General features: G+C 35.4%; 1 long non-coding RNA gene and 1 other non-coding gene across 2 annotated transcripts in view; one reads left to right on the top strand and one right to left on the bottom strand.

Moving 5' to 3' along the window:
• LOC119471678 overlaps nt 1-23,898 on the top strand; it is a 33,151-nt gene extending 9,253 nt beyond the window's left edge. Inside the window, exon 3 of the long non-coding RNA XR_005200745.1 lies at nt 23,761-23,898. This is a non-coding gene — a long non-coding RNA (uncharacterized LOC119471678). The remainder of the gene's footprint in view (nt 1-23,760) is intronic.
• On the bottom strand, nt 23,751-23,914 carry LOC119471693. Its single transcript, XR_005200758.1, has one exon. It is a non-coding gene; the product is annotated as a U1 spliceosomal RNA (small nuclear RNA).
• Between the last annotated feature and the right edge of the window lie 309 nt (nt 23,915-24,223).

The following is a 24,223-nucleotide window of genomic DNA, read 5'->3' as shown; positions in this document are numbered from 1 at the left end:
TGTGTGTGTGTGTGTGTGTGTGTGTGTGTGTGTATCTATCATATGAGGACACAGTGAGAAGGTATCCATCTGCAAGCCATGAAGAGAGCCCTTACCAGGAACTGAATCTGCTAGCACCTTGATCTTGGACTTCTCAGTCTCCAGAAATGTGAGAAATAAATGTCATTTGTTCAAGCCACCCAGTCTATGGGTAAATCTGAAGTCTCATCTAACCAGCATAAGATTCTAAGTAAAAAACAAAATATAATTTTTTCAAGTAAAGAGTTGAGCTTCATGACACCGGTCTTCTGCTATTTGGACAGTATTTACTATCTTAATTTAGGTCCAGGAAGTCAGCCTCCCAACCTTGGGAATAAGTTCATAAAATATATGAAAGGAAGAGACAGGTCATGGGGACTAAAGCACAATGTTGTCAGAGGTAGTGATTCCTAGGAGATTTGGCCTCAGGCTCTGGAGCCAGGTGAATGAGTCTGTATCCCAGCTCTGCAGAATGAGACAGAAGGAAAAGGAGGGAAGAAACCTCTGATAACTCTAGTACCCTATTATTACATATAGAACAACTGTTCTATTATATATGTAAAATGATGAAATAAATTGATCTCAAAAATCCAAAATTCCGTAATTTTAAAAAATTTTCTTACTATCTTACCACTAATGAGACAAAATGTTGCTTTGCTGAGATGATAGACTTACTTTTATTTTCAACTTTCTATTCCATGTACTCTAATAACAAACATTATTTTTATTATCCATGTCAAACTACCTTCTTAAAGAAGTTCAGGTTGGATATAAACACAAACCTGAAGCTGTGACTTGAGTCACACTAAAAAGCTCAGGCCATGGTAGAACAACTGGAGAATCAGTGTCAGGGCTGTCTTGAAGGGCATTGGGATATATCAAGGAAGACAATAAAAGTGAGCACAGAGGTAGACTCAAGCAAAAAGCTGTATCTCGTAATTAAATCATTTAGTAAATACCAGAATAATTACTTTGGGATGACCATATTAAGGTAACTCTAATGCCAAGAGTTGCATGTAGTTGGATAAAAGGGCTATTAGTCTGAATTTTATGCTGAATCCAAAATCAGAGAGTCTCTTCAAGTAACAACAGAACAGTCGGCTAGCACGGATCCAAGAATAGAGAAAGTGTGAAGATTCAAACAGGCAGACTAAGTGTTGCAGAAGACTGTTACCATCTCACTGAAGAAATTATGTTAGAGCAAAGGTTAATCAGGCACCCTCTGTAACATATCTCTTCCATACTCAGGGCTAAAATTTCATGCTCTGTGGTTTTTCTCATATTAAATATCATTCAACCACTTTGTCCAATAGGGCCTAGTAGGTATTTTGCAGTAAGATCAAAAGGCAATATCAATATCCCAACAATAAAATAGCACCATTCTGGAAATGTCTCAAATTTGAATATAAAAATTCCATCTATTATAAAATTTTCTGATAAATTGCATTTTTTTTGCAAATTAAGCTGAAATTTAAAATCCCCAAGTCCAAACTCAAAATATCTCACTTTTGTGGATTAATTAACATTCAATAATTATCTCCCATCCCAACCTTCTGTTTCAGCTCAATCTCAGCTGTTATAGTTAGGGTTCTTTTACCAGTTGAAGTTCTGGCTCTTTTACTGGAATCAGTGCATAGTCCTTTAGGAATTAAGTTGTTGAATTATTCAATACGTTTCTCTTAAGCCTTACTTTAAAGAATTCAAAGTATAGTGAGACAAGATTTTTGCAGTTCTGTTCTGATACTCTCCAGATTTAGAAAATAAGCCAATACTCAGGCCATAGATTATTAGAAGTAGTTAGGAATGCAGTTGGAGTCAGTTTACCTCATTTTTTTAAAATCCAAGAACTGTGAACATAAATGGAAGAGAGCTAGCCTATAAAAATTTAGACTGTGCTAATTTTGTTTACCTTATCATAGAAGGGGTGGAAATCCATTAATACCAACTATTGTCTAAGCAAGTGAAGTTGGAAACATTAATGTATTTTCTCAACCTATAGAAAATTTAGAATGCTGATAGATCACACTTACTAATTCTAATTTGAAATGTCCTTCTTTTTCAACCAGCATATTTCCCCCAGTACTAAATTAAATAAGGACTCCACCTGAAAATATTGTGTTCACTTTCTCATGAGCAGGCATTTTCAGTCCTATATCACAGTGGCTATTTTCCCTGCCTCTGATAAAATTCTTAAGGACTATCTCACCTGCTTCCTAAGGAGCATGTTTTCTCATGCAGCCATCCCTGTAATGTGCTGTGACACACTGATGTGCTGTGAATGGCTTACTCACGTACTGAGTACTTGTGTCCTCCAGGCAAGTCATAGCCTGGTACATTTACTCCACTGAGCAACAAGATACATTATCATGTTCAACATGTGCAATGACATGAAAAAGGTTAGGAAACACTGAAACCGATCCAGAACCAAACTGAGAACACCTAGTGAGAGATCTCCTGAGCCTGCAGACAAGCAATATGAATACAGGATTATTCTCTTTCTTAATCTTCAATGCCATATACAATGAAATGCAGTTTGGGGCAGTCAATCTCATTGTACCTGGCCAGGTCTGTCAACTTACATCTAAAAGAACTACACCAAATCTCGGTGGCCCTCACAGGACTCAGCTGAAAAGCAACAAATACTCTTCTGCATTTTACATGTAGAATATATTTTCCCTATAACCAGTCCTTGCACCTGTTGCTTCAGATTTATAGGATTGTTTGTAGAGTGGCCATATAATTGATCAAACACTTTTGGTCATAAAATTAAACACTTAAAAAACATTAACTAAGTTTTCTCTGAGCAAATTAGCACATATAGCCACCCTAGATATTCAGAAGCAAGTCACACACTAAGTAATAGTTTAATTAGGTAAAGTGAGATCCTAAGAATGTGTACTGACCAGGAACTAGGATTGCTTTCCTAAGGATGAGTCAAGGCTCCACCAACACGGGAAAGTTCATTGGTCCAAGGAGGGAAGGCCATCACGTAGAAGACAAAAAGTCACCGATGGTTCTCCATCTTTATCTTCTACTTCTCAACATTTTTTGACATGTTTGATTCTTTTCTCTCTGTTGAAAATCTCTATGTATGACTAGGTAAACATTCTTATCAGTTTTTTATGCTACTTCACTTCTTGCAGCTTCTCAGTTGCCTTTGTTAGCACCTCCTCCCCTGTCAGACTTGCAAAGTTTGGATTGCCTTAAAGGACTCCTCTCAACCTTTTTCTTAGTGCCATCTCCCCTTGGTGACTTTTCTTCCCACAAAATAGCTTAAAATAATATCTATGCCAATGATCCTCCAGGTCATATCTCCAGACTAGTCAATTCACCTTTGCTACAGATTAATAAACTACTTAACTTGTCATCACCACTGCATTCCTAATAAAACCCAAGTAGGACACGCCTTCTACTCTGTAAAGTGTACTTATTCTCAAACATTCACCAAAACTCAGTGAATGGCCACTATTCATATGGTTTCTCAAACCTAAAAACTTTTATTGATCATTGAGTACTCTTTTATTTCCCCCCCTCACAGTCAACAACCAATGTACCAATTATTTCTGTCTCTATCTCAAATAAATACACATCACCTATTGGGTCATTTCTCACTTTTTCCATTGTTGGAACCCTAGTCTGAACTACCATTACCTCTTACCTGGAACATTATGTTAACTTCCCGCAGATATCCCTGTCTCCCACTCTCCCCAATGATCCATCCTCTACAGTGTTTTTCTGAATTTATAACACAATGTTCTTCTTTTCTTAATACCATTGGCATACCATTACAACCAGAATAAACTTCTATTGTGGCTCCTAAGTCCTGTGTATTCTGGCCCTTGCCTACTTCTCTGATCTAATCTCTTTCCACATTCACTATACTCTAGCCATACTGTCTTTATTTCTGTCCCTTTAATAGGCAAAGGTTGTTCACATCCCCAGGGCCTTTGATCTTGCTGTTCTATTTGTTAGGGATGCTATTCTCCAGGATTTTTGCACATTACTCAAGTTCCAACTCATTTTTTTCAGAGATAACTTTCTTCACTGTGCCAAAGTGGCTCCCTCCAATCGTATGTCCTATTTTACATATATATTTACGTATATGTGTATGTATTTGTGTGGGTATACACAAAAACTTCTCAACTCCTGAAAATGGATTCAGAAATTCTGAATTATTCACTGCTTAAAACAGTACCTGGTAGCTAGTAAGTACTCATTAAATATTTCTGAACTGACAGATACGGGATATCTGTCATTCTGAAAAGCATAACTAAAATTCATGGAAACACTACCTACATCTCAAAACTGTATGCCCAGATTTTTATTTTCACAATCAATTTCACTCTGAACTTTTTGTTCACTCCTCAGTTTGTTTTTCATCTTCTTCCACAAGACTGATATAGCTTGCTTTGTTTCAAGTCTTAAAATAGATACCATCATAGACTAATATATCCACAAGTTGGAAAATTTACAATATGCTTGTTTTTATGTATTCTCATACGTAAAAATATTTATGCAATTTCTGGTCCATCTTTGTTCTTTATTTCTTTGCTTGCCAGTAGAACAGACATAGGTTTTGCATATCTCCTTCTCTAAATACAATTTCTTGATCTTGTTTCCACCACCACATCCCTCTCTTGCATCCATACCTCTCATAAATTCCAACATCTGAGTGCTACGGAAAATAGGAAAAAGGGTAAAATAATTTCTTTCTTAACACGCAGCTATGCTTGTTCACTCCCTGCCTATGGCAAAGAATGCACAGATCTCAGGGATGCCAATGCTATATACACTCTCCTCCAAGCTCTCAGTAACTAGGCTTTTTTTACTCACAGATTCACAAATATATGCAGGCACCTTGGAAATTTAATACCATATTACCATTTTAAAATTATATTTCTTAAAGGTCTGTTTCACATTTTTAGGGGGTGGAAAGAGACTGACTTTTTTGTTGACAAAAATACTATATAAAAACAAATTTGCTTCCTAAGTCTTGTCTACTGGTTAAGTAGAATCTGGTTATATAAAAAAAAATCTGCAAAGCCACTTTTCTTATTCTCTTGTCACTTCTTACTTTTCTTTTGTAACTGTATAAACCAGAGTGCTTCCTGGTAGACATATTAAGGAGATTAAATTCAGATTTAAATAACATTTTATGAAAACCACTCCTTTCAAGTAAACAACAGTAGACCAGGGGTTAGTCAAGATCAGAGTTTAAGCAGACTATAGCTTCTGACTTTGGCAGCCTACAACTGCAAGTAGGTTGCAAAAATGTAAAATTAGGATTTTGAAGAGACATCAGCACTTCAAAATCATTGCAGCTATATTTACAGTGGCCAAGATGTAAAAACAACCTAAATGACCATCGACAGATGAATAGATAAGGGAAAAGTGTTATATACATACAACAGAATAATATTTAGCCTTAAAAAAGAAGGAAATTCCTCAGCATGAGACAACATGGAGCTAGGAGTGGTGGTGTTCATCTGCAGTCCCAGTGCCTATAGTCACAGCACCTACAGAAATCTGAGGAGGGAGGAGGGCTGGAGGCCAGGACTTTGAGGTTTCAGTGCACTATAATAATGCCTGGGACATGGATGAACCTTGAAGATATTATGCCAAGTGAAAAGAGCGAGTCACAGAACAGCAAATAGTGCTTGATTCCACTTAATATGAGGCACCTAAAATAGTCACACTCATAGAAGCAAAGAGTCGAATGTTGACTGACAGGGGCCAGAGGGAGAAAGAAATGAGGAGTTGCTAATCAATGTGTGTAAAATTTATTAAGTGAGATGAATCAGTTCTAGAGATGTGCTTCCCGGCATGGTGCCTAGAGTTAGCAATACCGTATTGTAATACATAAAAATCTGTTAGAAGGGTAGATCTAAAGTTGTGTTCTTACCACAATAAAAAAAAATGTTTTTAAGGTTTAACCTATGTATCAGCACTATGAAAAGGCTTTTATTTTATTCTTTTCTTTTCATTTAAAGGCACTGTCTAATTTGGCAGGAATATAGACAATTTAAATTTTTCTAGTTATGTAAGGAGTTATGTGTGGAAAGTTGGCTTAAATAACTATGTTTAATTTCAGTGATATTTCAGCTTCTCTTGTGGATGGTGCCTGAACAAATACTTCTTAGCTGTTCTGTCTCTCAATCTAGTTCAGGTTTTACTACCTTGTTGAGTCTTTGCTTTGTTTACCACAAATTGTACCAGTTGTGCTGGCACCCTTGGGCTGCCTATACACAGCCAACTGACCTTAATGCTGGTTTTTGTACTATGTTAAGCCCACTCACAGAACATATTTCATACCTTTTTGATATATCAAGTGTAGTGTTGAGAGCAGCTAGACCAATACTCAGGAGCTTCACCAGAGAGAAGAGGTTGGAGAATGCTAGCAAGAGGAGATCACAGCCACAAAGGAAAGAAAAACCAGAAAGATGTGACTAGAAAAACAGGAGGCCAGAGAGACACAGATAAACAAAGACAGAGATAGAGGGAGGATGTCGATTAGCAGCACAGTGAATCAGGCACTATTCTTAACATAGTGTTATTCCTACATATAAAGTGACCCAGATAATAGAAAAACAGATTAATTGTAAAATGATTCAGTTGTTTAAAAGTAATGCTAATCAAGTTATATTCTTAAAGCACATACTATTTACATCTAATTTCTTTGCAGAAAAGTACTGCATATTGCTAAAGGCAGAAGAAACCTGAGTGAGTTTCAGTTGGTTAAAACAATAAATGCAGCCTGTCTGTGCTCAGTCCTCATGGCCTCAGCATTTGCTTCTCTAAATTGGTTCATCAAGTATGACTGAGCCTTAGAGAAAATCTGATTTCACTGCAAACCACAGGAAGAGCATCAATTCAGAGATGAAGAATTTTTTTTTAGAATAATCCAGTTGATAAAAGCAGAATGTAAAAAGTTTTAAGTACAAAAAAGGAATTGTTGGACTGGGGAAAAAAAAGATTTGGTTTCAGCTTTAGTTCAAGTTTACAAACAGTAAAACTTATTAGTCATTTTAGGTATTTGGTTTCTACAAATGGTAAATCCTTTTATTTCCATTTGCTTCCATCTATATACATAAAATAAAGGATTATAATAATCCATTTTAATGCCATCATACAATAATAGAAATCTTCTTACCCCAGCAACCAAAATTTTCCAACTGAAAAAAAAACACATGGAAAAATCAGAAGTGCATACAGCTGAGAAGGAGGAGGACGGCAAGTAACAAGAGGGCAAAAACCCATTGCAAGTATTTCTTACCTATTTTTTTTAATTATCTCAGCTAAAAGGAAGTCTATCTTTTCCATTCCCTTTTTGCAAAGCCATGCTCATTTTTTTCTAGTCATTCCCACCTCCTAATGGCCACTGTTTGATTTGTTGAGAAAATAAAATTATATGCTTAAATAACACACATAAAGTTTTCCCATAAGTATAGAGTCCCATTAATCTCAGACTATAAGAAAATAAATGCAGTATATTAAATTTCAAGCTGGAGTAATGCCTTTAAGATTGCTGAGCCTTAATTCTTCTTGTTAGTCTAGACCTAGTAGGCTTTGTGTGCATGTGTGGTTATATGTGCATATGCGTATTTATATCACATTTTATTCTTTAGTAGGTTGCAAAAATGTAAAATTAATGGTTGAAAAATTGTATTGCAAGAAAGTATCTATTGTATATGATTGAAAATAATGACACATAGTGAAATATGTGCATTTAATGTAGCAAATTTAAGTATTATGACATTACTAATGCACTGGGTGTTTTACTAAGCTAGTGTAGCCAGTAAAAAATAATGCTGACCACAGAACCCATCCTAAACCATTCTTCTGAATAAAGATGTGTTTATAAAATTAGAATAGATACTTCCTTTGCCTTTGACTTTAGTGGCATTAAGAACATCTAAAATTTAGAATTAAAAGGAGTGGACACTATTTTTCTACCTATTTTAGAGAAAAAAAGTAAGCACCAAAGCCTGGGAAGAATTTAGTGTAGCTACTGGGTAGAACTTAGAATTTAGAATCTTGAACATCATGACCAGAACCTGGGTGAAAACCTTGAGCCTAAAAACACCTGTCAGTACCCCTCATCAGAAGGGCTCTTCATACTTGCTTGGTTGCCTTCCAGCATTCTTCCTTTCCTCATTTTATCAAGAATGCATTCATCTCCAGCATAGTCCAAGTGTGGTGCCTCAGGTAAAGCTGACCAATTTCAGTTTCAGGGACTGAAATTTTTTTAAAAAGCAATTCCACTGAATTCCCTTTCCAAAGACGGATCCAGGATGGTTATATGTGGTAGGCCATGGCTGCAATAAAAATTGAGCCTGAAAAATACAGTAAGAAATACAGCCTGACATAATATACCTAAATTTCCTTAGGTGGTAATTGGTGGAAACTAGTAGTACATACTCCATCCTGACCCAAAATAGTATAAAAGGCAGAAAACCCAAGTGGCTTGACAGATGTCCCACTTTGCGCAAGCTTCAGAGAGCACCAAATTTGGGTGTGCAGACTTCAAGAGTAGCAAAAGAAGTCACTGGGGACTTAAGCCCTTAAAGAATATTTTATGTATGCCTTCTTCATTGCCTCTTTGAGAGTACAAGAGTAAACAAAACTAATAGTAACATAAGCCAAGTCCTATGTATTGTCACCATTTCTCAAACATGAAATACATGATTTGTTCTGGCCAGCTCTTGGAAGAGTCAATAGGACTGATGAGTACAGAACAAGGAAGGACTGATGTAAAGATGAGACCACCAGGCTACCTAGACAGTCTACTACCACTAGGATCAGGGTCACTTGATCATTGAATCTGAGGGAAAACTTCTGGGAAAACACATGCAATTTAAGGAGTGGGATGTTAAGACAGAAGGTTTGCCAGCTCTGCCAAATCTTTGCCTTACAGGACCACCCATCAGCTCAAAGCTTCTAAGATGTGGGCATCTCTTTGCTGGGGCATTTGGGTGTAACACCAAAGTTATGAAGAGTTGGGACCAGGGTCTCAATACAGGGCTGACTTTGAATATGGCCTAAGTCTTTCCTCTATAATTTTTTAGCTATGATGGCATTCATAAAAATGCCCATGGACCTGGAAGCCTAGAAGGCCTGGCCTTCTGGCCATAGGTTACTAACCTTTTCACTTTCTGCCTTCTCTTCTTGGAGGACTCTAGGTGAAGTTTCCCAGCAAGAGTGGCCATCTCCTCCCCAGGGTCATCCTTAGGCCACAGTGCCAAGTCAAGTCCCACTCCAGGTGGACCTAACCGCTAACTCAAAACTAAAGTGGATTACATAATGTGATAGCTTAGCAATGCTATAATTAAAGATACTCCAAATTAGAGCTTGGGGAATCAGGATGGCTTGGTAAGCCCCACCTCATCCTTCTATCACAGATGATGGGCTCTTTCCCAATTTTGTTGGCTATTCTACTGAATCATAAGTAAAGCTACAATTATAGGAGGGAGTCCCAGGCCCTCTCCTAATAAAGAAGAAAAAAACATCCAACTAAGTGACAAAAAGGGGAAGGAATTCAGGCTACTAGCTTCAAAGTAGAGAGGGATGGTGCCCCTTCACTCTCTTTACATTAAGAGAAGTTCCAGATCTGTGGGAGACTTCAAAGGCCTGTAATGATAATTGTTGTCTTATTGATGTTTTGTGAGACACCTGGTACTGCTAACTTTGGGTAAATTCCATAAGGGACAACAGGGGAGGAGAGGCATAGCATCATAGAGTTACAGATATGTCTGGTGTGGCGCAGACGCGGTCTGGGGTGTATATGCAGTAGCTTAGGGACTCTTGCATTTAATAGTAAAAACATGCAGTACTACGATGTACCTGTGAGCCAGATGACCCCCGTCCCACTGCATATCGCATGAGGCCCACACTCTCGGCACCACACCACACCACCTCTCCTGTTGCCTGGAAATTGCTCAATATTTATGGGATACTAATCAGTAGTTCCACTTCCAACTGCAGAGATATTAGGAAGGAGTGTTAAGGCGATATGTAGCAAGCTAGAAAGTATACTTCACAAATCACCCAAGACTCCAAGAATGAAAGGACCTTTTCAGAGCTAGTTAATGAGGCAACCGAGAACTTTGGACCCAAAACACGTTACTTAGCTCTGACTAGGTCTGGCTAACAACATTGTACTTCAGAGTATTGAACTGGTGAAGGATATTAAAGAAAACATCATTCTCTAACTTTAGGTGTGAAAATCTTATAAAGAAAACATCATTCTTCAACTTTAGGGGTGAAAATCTTATAACGAAAGTTCTTATTAATTTGTATTGGAATAAATGGGAGAAGTAAGTTATCATTCTCAGTAGACATGCCCTTATAAGGTCTCTATAATTTAAGCTTAAAGCAACTGTTCTTAGTGGAGGCCAGTCAAATGAAGAGCTATCAAAATGAAGGGGTCACATAGACCAAAACCCACTAACTTTAAATTCCAGTCATTAAATTCCAAGAGCCAAGCCCTCATTATCATTTGTGCCAGTCTTTAAATCTAGATAACACTTTCGATCTGGCCATCTTATACTTTAGACCAATGAAACATGAGTATAGAGGTTAGATTGACAGCAGTGTTTTGTAATGTTCTCTGTTCATTAATTAGTTAGGTGTTTATTAAAATTATGTATTTATTGATGAATTAGTAATGTATAGGCAACTATCTTGTTTGACATTTTAAAGTATTTCTAAAACTACACATTTATTGTATCAAGGAGACACTCTCTTTTATCAAATTAGTCAAAAGATAGAACCTAGGCAATCATTTACGATAAAGATGGAAAAGGGAGAAAAGTTACAATTGGATAAATCCAAGAAATTAACTGGAAAAGTCTATGAAATTATTATTACAAACATGAGGGAGTCTATCTTGTTTGCTAATATAACATGTATCATATATATCCTCTATGAAGTACATAAAAATGGATAATCTCACATTGATTTTTTTTTTTTTGCAGAGAAGAGCATATTGATTTTTAATCTATCATATTCACAAGCAGTCAAAAACTTTATCTTTGTATAAGCATGAATTATGACTCTACTTGGATCCAGTGAGAATCCCATTGTTTTAAAAGCATCAGCAAACATTATATTAGTTTATATTAGTTAATAACAGTGAAACAAAAATAAATGGGAATTAATTTTATGTCATCAAATCTATCTAAATGAATGAAAATCCTTTATGAAATGAAATGACCAAGAAAAATCTCAAACTCCAGTGTAAAATTCTTAAGGTTTCAAAACAAATGCTTTGTTCTGTGAGGAGAAACACTACGTTTTCTTGTCCTCATTACTGTATTCAGTGAAGCAATTCTGACTTTTTTGTGCATTGTATTACTAACAATGTACAAAGTGATCTGAAATAAACTGACAACTTCTACAGAGAAACAGCTGTCAATCTACCAATTGATATAAAGGCTTTCCATATTTAGTGTTTCCAAGGAAATTCTTCTCTCAGTATACACTCATTCAACATGTGAGCTTTGAAGGGATTGTTTCTCTGTGTGCATGTGAGGGGAAAGTAAAACAGGGGTGTAAGTTAAAAACTCTAGAATCAAACATTAGCTTCATGACAGTAAAGAGCATTGAGAGAATCAGCTAACCATACTGATTTGATTGAACACAACTAAGATGATGTTTAAAAAAAAAGAAACTACAATAAATAAATATGCCCTACAGAGCCTAGTTAGTGAAATATTTCAAGAGAAAAAGCCATTGTAAACAGTACTAGAATGTCAATACAAAGAAGGGTGAGATGAGAAAACAACATAACAACAATAAATAAAGAACTGAAACTAAAGAAAAACAGAGACAATGAATTATGATTGATTAAAGCAAATCAACATGAGTTTATCAATATTTATTGATAGCAATGCTATATGAAGAAAATTGGCCAATGTGATCAATTCCAAAGATGGATGACTTAAACAGCTATAAAAGTTTTAAACTAGTCAAAACAATTGATGGCAATATCCTGCATTAAGAGTGTTTGATGTCTAACTTCTTTGGTGTATTCAGTAAACATCCACTATTCTCATTCATTTATCAAAATTGTGAGGTCTTCTGAAATACTAAGATATGCATAAATTAAAAAAGTACTTCTAGTTATGATAATTTATTAGATTTTATTGTGCTTTCATGTGTTTAATGTGAATGTTTAGCATTAACATTTTTACTGCTTAATTAACATGTTTAATGTTCAATAAAATATTTATGTATACATAAATACACACACAAACATTTGATTGAGCATTTGAGAATACACACACACGCATACCACTTGAAAGTGATGCCACTCTGCTAACACTCCTAACCCTCCAAGGGAACACTCCAGAATGAAATAATTAGCCTTCATATCTCCCACATCATCCTAGCAACATGCTAGCACCTAATACACTGCAAGTCATCATGTACTTAGTCTTCTTTCACATACTTCTGAAGGACAATCCAGTGTAAGTTTACAGATTATGAATAGGATGTTTCTTTTAAGACATAGGTATATCTTCATCACAAAGCAGCTCTATTAGTGAAGTTCAGTCCAATCTTTCAAATAAAATTTGCACTTGTTTTCAGGGATAACTAAGCCGCTTGCTTCCTTTCATGGCATGGTCAAATAAATGTTAATGATTTTCTCCTTATGCTAATACAGTATGCAATGCACAAACTGGCAGAATAAGTATCACTGTGTCAATGAGGCCTTAGACCAACAAGTTATCCTTTCCAATGTAAAGGTCTAAAACTTTTATTTATGTATGCTGGACCAGTAGGCTTTAATAACATTTAAATTCGAAATAAAGCTGTGATTTATGGAGTAGATGTATGTAGGTGACCTCATGATGACTTGGCTTATCTATAACATGATTTCATCTCTATAATTTAAAGACAATTCACAAATGAAGAGCTAGTATACTAGGGATTGAAAATGACAAAACTTCATTCCCTAAAACAAAAGAGATAATTCAGCTAAGAGATGATAGCACTGGGATTTGAACAAATTAGGGGAAATTGATATCCATGTTGCACTAATATGATGAGAATCATACATCATTTGGGCAATTTAATGTTAATTTCCCCACAAAAAAGTTGGAAGTTCTTTATTTAACAATAATGACAGCTAATATTTGAACTTTGCTTTATTTTAACTATTAAACACGTTCATAAGTATAAATGGGACAGCTGATAAGTGACAGTTCTGAGACTTAAATTTAGATCTTTTTCACCCAGTCCAGTGCTATATTCGCTGGACTTGATTCATTTTTCAGTGAATTACAACATGCAGGACTTTAACAATGACTCTGAATACATCTGGAGCATTTTAAGGATCAAAATAAAATTGAGGATAGCTATTTCACAATCCTGGACGGGAATGAGGTTATTCCCAGCATCTAAACCCAGATCCATGAGTCATATTCTGAAATGTTGAAGTTTAACAACTCTAAATTTCAGAGTCCCTATAAGTAAAATAAAAAGGTTAAATTAAGAGATCTCAAAGCTCTGTTTTTTAAGTCTATAATCAGATAGAGTAACAATAAAAGAAATTGATGAAATATGAAATTATGTTTTCTAAATGGAGCCTAGTGATTTGCAAAACATGTATTTGTCTATAAAACTAAGCAATGCTGCAATATAGCACGGAAACCATTTTGTGCATGTTTCTTTATCCATAGCACATACTATCCAAACTCATAGAACCCCTCTAAGAGAACAGTAAACTTAAAAAAAAAAAAAGAAATATAAACAGATCTTGTAATTTCTTATCAGGTAGAGCAATATGTAATTTTACTGTTTGTTTCATAATTTTTTTGTTATGTGTTATTTTATAACAGATTTATCGAGATATAATTCACATTCAACAGAAGTCACATTTTTAATATGTATAATTCAGTGACTGTGAAAATACTCTGCTTTCAGCCCTTTGCCCACTTAAAGCTTGTTTCAATCTGCCTAAAATAACAAGTAGCTTCTTGGATCTGGGATTGTGAAGTGGCTATCCCCACTTTTATTTTGTTCCTTAAAATGTTCCAGATGTATTCAGAGTCATTGTTAAAGTCCTGCATGTTGTAATTCACTGAAAAATGAAAAATGTAGGCCAAGAGTTAGTCCTTTGACACCAGCTGAACAGTCCTCCTTTGTATTTCTTTTTTCATACCTTTTCCGGAAGCCTTTGTGTTGACTGAAAATGACAAAGAGGGAGTGAAAGCAAATGTCAGCCAAAAGAGAGCTGAGTGGAGTAAGTTAAATGTTCTTTTCTAAAAGACCTTTAAAGAGTAGCAATTATAAGGAGTGAAAGATGAGTTATGAGTCAGGATTTGTGCTCTGAATCTGATAGCATATTTGAACACATTTATACAATAAAAAAAGGAACTTCACTAAAGACTATAAAACACCTGATAGTTTTGCTATTTTCTTCTGTATCTTTTTAGTCTGTTACCTTTTTTCAAACTGTTCTACTCAAATAAACCAAAGAAGGGAGGGAGGGTGGGTGTGTGTGTGTGTGTGTGTGTGTGTGTGTCTGTGTCTTATGTATCAATCCATCACGGACTGCTGTGTATCTGTATGTTTTACTATTAACTATATTCTCAGACTTTTCAGTAAAATAGATTCTCCAGAGATATATGTATTTTATCCTAGAGTTTCTATACCTCCCTAGCACATCACTATGGTATGAGAACCCCAAATAGATTTGTATTGCACATCCATTCCTGTGTCTTGAATTCATGTTCATAATTTACCTCACTTGTTTTAATTTAGAGGTTTTGTAGTTAATGAGTGCTGAACCACTTTAAATAGTCTCTGGCTGCACTTACTATGCTATTCTCCTTTAACCAGCATTTGTGGGACTGGTAGGAATATACACATGGTAATTGAGCCCATAATTACCAAAATGCACAGACAGTTGAGCATTCAAAAGGAACGTTAAAGCTTTTTATAGTTTATTGTAGTTGCTTTTTCAACCTTTAATTTATCCTTTAATATACATGTGAGTCTAGAAAATACTTTAAAACAAACAAATGAGTGAATTCAGGGTTAATGATTTTCAAATTAAGATAGAAAACCAGACAGTAGGAGTGGTCTTTTTTTAATTCCTCTTTTTAATCCTTATTCAGCCTTCCAAACTCAATTAATGTTAATTTACTTAATGAAAGCTTTCCAAAATAATGTGCTATGTCTCTCCATTCCCAGTCTACGTTAGGTGGTACTTTGAGGTCTCAGAATATCTTGAACTTACCTCTAAGAGAGCATTTCTCATACATTTACAAAATAATTTTCTACTTGCTCATCTGCTCCCTAGAGAGTAAGCTTCTTTAGTTCAGGAACCATGTCTTTCATTTATAAAATCCTAGTGTCACCCTGTGATTAACATGTGTTTGGTAAGTGATAATTAAGGACTTCATACATCCAAAATCAAGAATTCTCCTGTCCTTCATTCCATGTTTGTATTAATTGATGTTTCATTACTTGTTTTAAATGGATGTGGACCAGATCCCTATTTCAACCACCCATTTTTAAACTCAAGTAGAGCTCTCATTTGGCCTTTTGAGATGGATTAGATTGGATTTGCATTCAGCTTAAAAATCTTCTCTACAGACAAAATTTACTTTTGATTCAGAGCAATATCTCTGCATATAATGCAGTGACCCATCAAAATTTTAATTTAGAAAGAGAGGTCCCATTATATGTGGGATTAAGTTGATCTCCAGAGGATAGTTTCAGGGGCTTCAGGAAAGATCCCTATCTAAATCCCTTTCTTGAGAGTCTCACATTGTCCAGTCCATTTTTTGGTCTTATAAATAAAACCTGGGATGCCTACCTCATTATCAGCTATTAGCAATGGCATCCTAGTGTGAATTTATTTTACTGCTATATTGTTAACAGCTACCGGAGATCAACAGCTGCAAAAAGTATGGTTTTATTAGACAAGAAGTAAAAGATAAAAGATTCACTCAGGAGCCTTTAATGGTAACTTCCTGGGAGGGAAGACAGTGGTGGTATCTCATTAGCAGGCTGTACAAAGCCAGAGAGTAGCAGAGGCCACTGGGCCTGAGAGGTAAAAAAAAAAAATGGAAATGCTGATTGCTTGTAGGAGAGTACATTAAGGCATTAAGGGAAGATAGGGCAAAAGACAAATTTTCTCAACTTTAAAATATTATGTGCGGCCCGGGTAATATCACTTTTTAAAAATGACAATGACACAGAAGAGAAGAATAAGTGGCTGATATGGTTTGGCTGTGTCCCCACCCAAATCTCATCTTGAATTCCCATGTGTTATGTGAGGGACCTAGTGGGAGGTAGCTGAATCATGGGGGTAGGTCTTTCCAGTGTTGTTCTTGGTATAGTAAATCTCATGAAATCTGATGGTTTATAAAGAGGAGTTCCCCTGCACAAGCTCTGTTTGCCTGTCATCAGCCATGTAAGACATGATCTGCTCCTCCTTGCCTTCTGCCATGATTGTGAGGCCTCCCGAGCCATGTGGAACTGTTAAGCCCATTAAACCACTTTTTCTTCCCAATCTCAGGTATATCTTTATCAGCAGCATGAAAGTAGGCTAATACAGTGGCCAAGTTTACCCTTCTAGCTCTAACCCTACTCTACTCTCAAATCTTACAAGTAGTCCCACAATCCAATATTTTGGCAACATATCTTTATACACAGTGGACATGTACTCACTTAATGAATTAACACAATCAGTTCCATTTGTCTTGGGTTTTGTTCATGCAAAGTGAAAGACAATTTTGCATTGCAGAAATAGCCCTTCGCATAGAATATCTGCATAAGTATGCTTCAGACTTAAAAGTTCGCTTCTTACATGACCAGAGCCTCCCAAAATACAAATGGTATCTGTATATCATTTCAGCTGGAATCACTTATACAAATATCTACCACCGGTATTCTGATGCCTAAGCTATTATTTCATTTTAAACTGAAAATAAAAATCCTGCTTGACAGTTTACGATATATAATCAAATCAAAGTCACTAGAAGGATGAGGAATAATTTGTAATTCAAAACCTAGAAAATCATGGCCTTGTTTCTGGGCTATGAATAAAGGGCTCTAAAGGAAATACTGTTGAGACTAAAGACACAAAAAACCACTATCAATAACTAGCACTACACAATCTGTTGCTTGTAAACTACATTAGAAACAAAAACATTACACAACCTGATTACTTACTTGTGTCTCACATCTACCTCAAAAGGTATCTGAGGCAGTTTTACTCATCTTAATTGCATAAAGCCAAGGCCAATGTTACATAAGTACTTGAAAGATATGTTAGGGCTGGCATCAGTTTTCCTACATTTGAGTCCATTGTTCTTTTCTCCTTATGTGGTTACACCAGAATCTCTTAACTCTTTTGTTGGTTATACTGTACTGGAATGTACAAACACCCTGCCTAGATCAGCAGTTCCTAAGACTTCTGATTTCACAGACCAGTAAAAAATGAGAGAGACTATTACAGAGATTCTAAAGTTTTATTAACAATCAAGCACTTCCCACCACAATAAAGAGAGAAGAAATTTTAATTTTCAACAAGTTGAAAGAGGAACAACACAAAATAAAAGGTTTTTTTGAGTTGAATAAATTTAGCTTCATAGAAAGGTCACTATTTTATGTTTACCTTCTCATTTTGTCACATACCGTACAGGAGAAGAGTCTTTCACAAACAAGTGTAATGGAAATTTCCTTTTTAAAATAACATTAGCTCATTGTTGGCAGGGCCTCAACTATGGCTAAAGAGGGTTAATTTGTTTTAAACCCACACACATGTATTGATTATCTATTACTGATCTAGATCCTAAGTAACATAAACAACAGAACAGCGCGAACCCTGCCTTCAGATATCCTAGGATCAAATAAAGAAGAAAAGAAACAACTATAAGGAAAGAGTAACAAAAATACTGTAACAGAGGTTTAAAGAAAGACATGAAGACTGAAAGAAAAATAGAATATTTACTTAAGTAAATCAGGAAAGGCTTCATGGTGAAATTGGAAAATGAAACAGGACTTAAGGAATGGGTGGCACCTCAGGAAACAGAAGAGAGGGAGAAAGTGTATACGTATATCTTTTGGGAGAGGCAAAAGAATGGGGAAAGAGTATTCCAGAAAATAACAGAAGCAAAACATTAGATACAAAGTTTACCTACTATTTCATCAATAGGCTATGTGTAATTATTAAAGGTTTTAAGAGGAAAATACTACAGCGTTAAGAATACTTTCAGGGGAACCAGTGTAATTTTTTTATTTGGGAAAGTTATTAGAGCATAATTATTTCAAGTGCAACGTTCATTGATTTTCAAATTTCAATCACTGGATTCATAATCCAAGGGGCAAAAAAAGGCTTTATAAAATAAAACTGTTATAAGTCTTTCATTGCATTTTGATGATCCAAAAGATGTATCCCTCGTATTGAATTCCAAAATGAAGAAAGAACATACCACACAGCACTGGCTACAGATATATGAAAGACAAAGGAAGATGATCTAAGAGAGAGAAAGCAGGCTTCTGGGGAGAAGCTACTATAAAGCTGAGGAAGAACCAGGGTCGGGGAGGGGTATTGGAAACCAATTCTATATAGACATTAAAAAGACATTCCAATTACAGGATGGCATCAGTCAGGGTGGCCAGCGGCCATGGAACCCTTACCAAGGATTGGAAATAATAAGAAAAGTAAAGAGGAACGCTGGTTTTCCAACTGAAGTTTAGAACAGGGAGATTCTATACTTTTCTACCTCTTCAAAAGCAGGTGTTAGAGACACAGAATAGAGAGTTGTGAAGCCCCAGTTACGCCACACACCCAGGCCCACACAGTCAAGCAAACTGACCTTCACAGGTAGCATTTAAAGAGCCAACCATGCAATAGCATTGTCAGCATCAAAAACGTTCCAAAAGCTTTAGCCTTGTCTACAGAATACAAACAACTTATTTCCAAACCTCAATCTCCAATGCCTAATATTAGACTGAGTTAAACTGGTTCCTAAATAAGACAGACAGAAGATAACAGAAGTCTCATCCTGAACCACATTGATAGAGTTAGTTTGGGTCCAGGTAATGGGGTACAATCCTAATTTTACTATTAATACTGCCTTGCTTATTATTCCATTATCAGCTTAATCTGCTAATTGATCACATTAATAATATTATTCTTCTTTTGGCAACTGAAAGAGATTTTTGTTCCCTTACAATTTGTCCTTTCCTATTGGCACCACCTTTTTGCACCACTACCTTCAAATATCCTTCCACTACTTCATTTTATCTTTAAGAGGAGATGTATATGGAAACATGTATTTCAGTTTTTATTTTGTAAAAATATTAGTTCCACTCATGTTAGATGGAACGCATAGAAGATGGCAGCTGCAGGACTGAGGACTTCGTTTCTTGCTGACTGTTGGACAGAGGCCACCATCAGCTTATAGGCTCCCTCAGTTCTTTCCTCTATGGGTCTTCCAACACATGCAGCCCACACCATGGCAATTTCCATCTTCACAGTCAACCAGAGAGTGAGAGACTCTAGCAAGATGACACTTTATCTTATGCCACATAATCATGTAACTGCATATACATAATTACATATATCTCATCCCCTTTGCATATGCTAGAGCTTAGAAGCAAGTCATATTTACCACCCATGCTTTAGGGGAGAGAGTCACGTAAGGACAGGAAAACCAGGGGTCAGGGACCATGAGTACAATCTTAAATTCTGTCCACTACAATTTATTTATTCCATAGGCTAAGTAATTTTAAATAAGGACAGCCACATTTGTAAGTCAAGTTTGTCTTTCTCCTTTCATAAATATGATGAACCTGAGGGTATATTCACATGTAAAGCCAATTATTATATTAAATTCCTTTGGGATGTCAGGTTATCCAACTTTTACCTTCATAAAAATGATACCAGAATGCCCAGTAAAATTTTGAAATACAGTCAGACCAGGCCAGTTGCAGAGAAGTCAAATGTGATTTTGTGGTCATTTTTTGCTGTGCTGAAAATCTTTTTGTTCCTTCCTTGTTTTGTCTTTTTATATTTTTAAACATGTAGAAAGCAAATACATATTTTTTCATTGCATTAATTTTTATATTTCCCTTAATCCCCTTTGTTTACTAAAAAGAAACATACATAAAATCAGTTTATTTTATTGTAATATCAGCTATGTTGTAGCTAAGTAAGTTCATATATCAATATACTTCATACACACACACACACACACACACACACACACACACTCTTACACAAGGACATAACTCCTTCCTTTTAAGGTTTCTTGCATTAAAAACATTATTATTTCTTTCTTTCTTGTTAGGTTGATTTTCCTCCCATGAGCACTGTTCTTTAATCTGAAGACATTTGTTTGGCACTATATATGCAACTTGTTAAATATGCATACATCTTTCCCAAAGTAAAGAACAGCAATAAAGTAATAATTTGAATTCTACTGAACTGTCTTCCTGACCTTGGTATAATATCAAGGTCTTAAGCTAATTTATTTCATATTCTGTTTCTCATTTTATCTTTTTGTTCTAACCTTTTTAATGTTTCTTAAACATTTCACTACATATAAAAAACACTTTTTAAGAGATTTATCATGAGCAGTTCAATTTTGAAAGTCAAATTACTGCCAGGTTACTACTGTAAAGACAATCTATGGTGCAAAAGAACATATATCCATTAAGAGAAGATACTATTTACTTTTCTGAGTAGTCACTGCATAGAAAAGGTTTAAACTAATGATATGATCTTGGTTTTTGGAATAATGCTATTAAGATTGTATGGAATATGTTAATAACTAGAAAATATGTCTTAGACTCTAATTGTAATTATAACTAGCTTCCTACCAAGCTAACAAAGTTGGGCAGGCGATCTACCAGTTTTATTTGAGATGAAACCACCTACTGTTTGCATTTCTGTACCAAAATATTTATTCACCCAACACCCCTGTTTCTTTTGCAGCAATCATTGGTAGTGACTGCCTAATTCCAGCACCCAAAGTACCACAGGCCTAGGAGAGAAGCAGGTTCAACATTCTCCTACTTCTACACTATACAGATTCCAAATCATTATTCTTCCAACTTTATGCAGAACATATTTTGCCTTTAAGGCTTACTTGAAGCATATAGAGATTGAAGGTTTGTGTCTTACCACTCATCACAATGCACGAGGAATTCCATCTTAAAGCTGTGTACAGGAGAAAAATGCTGAAACAGAAAACAAAATACCATTTTAGTAATGGCTGAGTACATGTTCCCAGTGGTACACCAGAAAACAAGACAAAAAAGCTTTTCTGCATCTATACCTAAATCTGTGTTTTACAAACAAGTCATGAAAAATTGAAAATATAGTCAGTAAGTTTCCCCAAAGAAACTGCTACTGTTTGTATGCTTAATTCAAGGGACAAATAACATAAGAGAAAGCATCACACATATCTACTGATCATTAATGAACAGTAACATAGTGTGACATGGTTTGGCTGTGTCCCCACCCAAATGCCACTTTGAATTGTAATAATTCCCATGTGTAAAGGGTGGTGCCAGGTGGAAATAACTGAATCAGGGGGGAATTTCCCTAATACCATTCTCATAGTAGTGATTAAGTCTCACAGGATCTGATGGTTTTATAAATGGGAGTTCCCCTGAACAGTCTCTCCCGCTTGCCACCATGTAAAACATGTGTTGCTTTCCTTTCACCTTCTGCCATGATTGTAAGGCATCCCAGTCATGGGGAACTGTGATCAATAAAACAATTTTCCTTTATAAGTTACCTAGTCTCTGGTATATCTTTATTAGCAGTGTGAGAACAGACTAATACATCATCTATTTGTGAAATATTAAAAATTTCCCAGTGAATATTTCAGCTTCAGACTAAGTTCTTTGATTCAAGGGGAGTGCTGGGGGACAGGCCACTGGGAAAAGTAACATCTAGGACTATCTTCAACAGCTTGGCACCTTATATCACTGGCCCCTAGGACATTTTCATCACCGCACATGGATGATATTTACCATGCTCACAGACACTTGTGCCCATTTCATTCATTATATTTTAGCTAATTTCATCAAGTTGAATAACTAAATTTTACTATCAGTTTAGTTGCAGAAAATCAACATGGATTTTTGTGGATATTTGTTTTTCATAATAATTTTAATGATCTTGGTTTTTAGAATAATAAAATAAGAAGATATTTAATAATATTATTTTCTATTGTTCATCAAAATGTAGTCTATGATAAAAGAATATCCTTAAATCCAGTATTGAACAAATTAATAACCAAGCTGTATCAGTCAGGGTTCTCTGGAGGGACAGAACTAATAAGACAGATGTATATACGAAGGGGAGTTTATTAAGGAATATTTACTAACAATGATAAGGTGAAGTTCCACGAGAGGTTGTCTGCAAGCTGAGGAGCAAGGAAATCAGACCGAGTCCCAAAACCTGAAAAGTAGGGAAGCCGACAGTGCAGCCTTCAGTCTGTGGTGGAAGGTTCAAGAGTTCAAAAGCTGAAGAACTTGGAATCCAATGTTTGAAAGCAAGAAGAATCCAGCATAGGAGAAAGATGTAGTCTGGAGGACTCAGCCAGTAGAGTCTTTCCACGTTCCTTTGCCTGCTTTTATCCTATCTGTGCTGGCAGCTACTAGATGGTGCCCACCCAGCCTGAGAATGGGTCTGCCTCTCCCAGTCCTCTGATTCAAATGTTAATCTCCTTTGGCAACACCCTCATCGACACACCCAGGAACAACACTTTGCATCTTTAAACCCAATCATGTTGACATTCAATATTAACCATCACATAAGCCATCATTAACATTTAGAAAAGGTTTTACTTTCCTGAAAAAAACAATAAATTGAGTTCGTATATGACATTGTGCGTGATCTCTCATTTTGGAGACTATAGCGGTTGGAAATGTGGTAAAATTAAATTATGGAAACTAAATCTTAAATTCATTTTTATACTACCTTTCAAATTCTTAAATTCCAAATGGGCTTGACTTGAGAAAGGGTTATACAAGGCCTGGTTATAGAACTTAATAATGTAGTCCTTAGCAGAATTGAAAATATACATTAAAAATCACACCTGAGGATGAGATAAGTTTATGAAAGGTAATATCTGAACAAACTTATAAGGATCTGAAGAAAGTTGATTCTCTGAAAAAAAAAACTTTAAAATTCATATGTAACGGTTTCAGTAATGATTTTTAAAATAACAATATCTTTCTTGTTATTTAATTCACAATTATATTCATTTAGCAAACTTTCAAATTTACGTGTTGCCAGGCTCAAATGCAAATGCTTCATTACTGTCACTTTAAAAAGAAACCATTTATAAATTCAAAGTACAATTATTTGGCTGCTCCGGGAAGCTTGAGCTTTATTCTATCTCAAACATATTAAAAATAGATTACAGACACATAAAAAGATAAAGCTGAGGTTATTTTGATCCAACTAATGAATAAAACCTTAAGCTAAACCAGGAATATTTTTAAAACAACTTTTCACTTTTTACATTATGTTCTTTTAATCTGTTTATAACTGTAAAAAGCTATGTAAAAATAATTTATTAGAGTCAAAGTGTAATATCTCTGAATTAAAAAATAAAATAGCTATAATACAATAATAGTCCCTGAAAGTTAGGCCTTAATAACTATCAAAATATTCCTTTGCTTATAAAGTTGACATAAAAAGTTAGCTATTTAACTTTTCTTTTCTTTTATTTTCTTTTTAATTTTAAAACCAGGGAAAAGCACGAACGCAGTCCCCCACTACCACAAATTATGCAGTCGAGTTTCCCCCATTTGGGGAAATCACAGGGGTCAGCACATCTGGAGTGCAACAGATAAGCCTCGCCCTGGGAAAACCACCTTCGTGATCATGGTATCTCCCCTGCCAGGTAAGTATAAAGTTAGCTATTTAAAACTAATGTAGGCAAAGTATATTTTTTGGAATATTTTACATTTATAAACAAATTTTAAAACTATCATTACTTCAAATCTATACATCTTTACAACAAATGTCACTTCAAACTTGACCAACTGCTTAAATTCTAAAATGTTTAAATAAACATCTAATTGGAGAAAATTAAGAAATCTAAAATATTAACAAACTTAGAAATTACCTAGAACTAAATTTTAGTATATATCTGTGTTGTTGATTTCAAGTGAAATTCAGAAAAAAAATGATATTAGGGGATAATTTCTATCACATTAC

Source organism: Cebus imitator, unplaced genomic scaffold (genome assembly GCF_001604975.1).
Source record: "Cebus imitator isolate Cc_AM_T3 unplaced genomic scaffold, Cebus_imitator-1.0 Scaffold69, whole genome shotgun sequence".
Taxonomy (NCBI): domain Eukaryota; kingdom Metazoa; phylum Chordata; class Mammalia; order Primates; family Cebidae; genus Cebus; species Cebus imitator.
The sequence above is the reverse complement of the archived record's forward strand: the minus strand, read 5'-3'. Positions and strand labels throughout refer to the sequence as shown.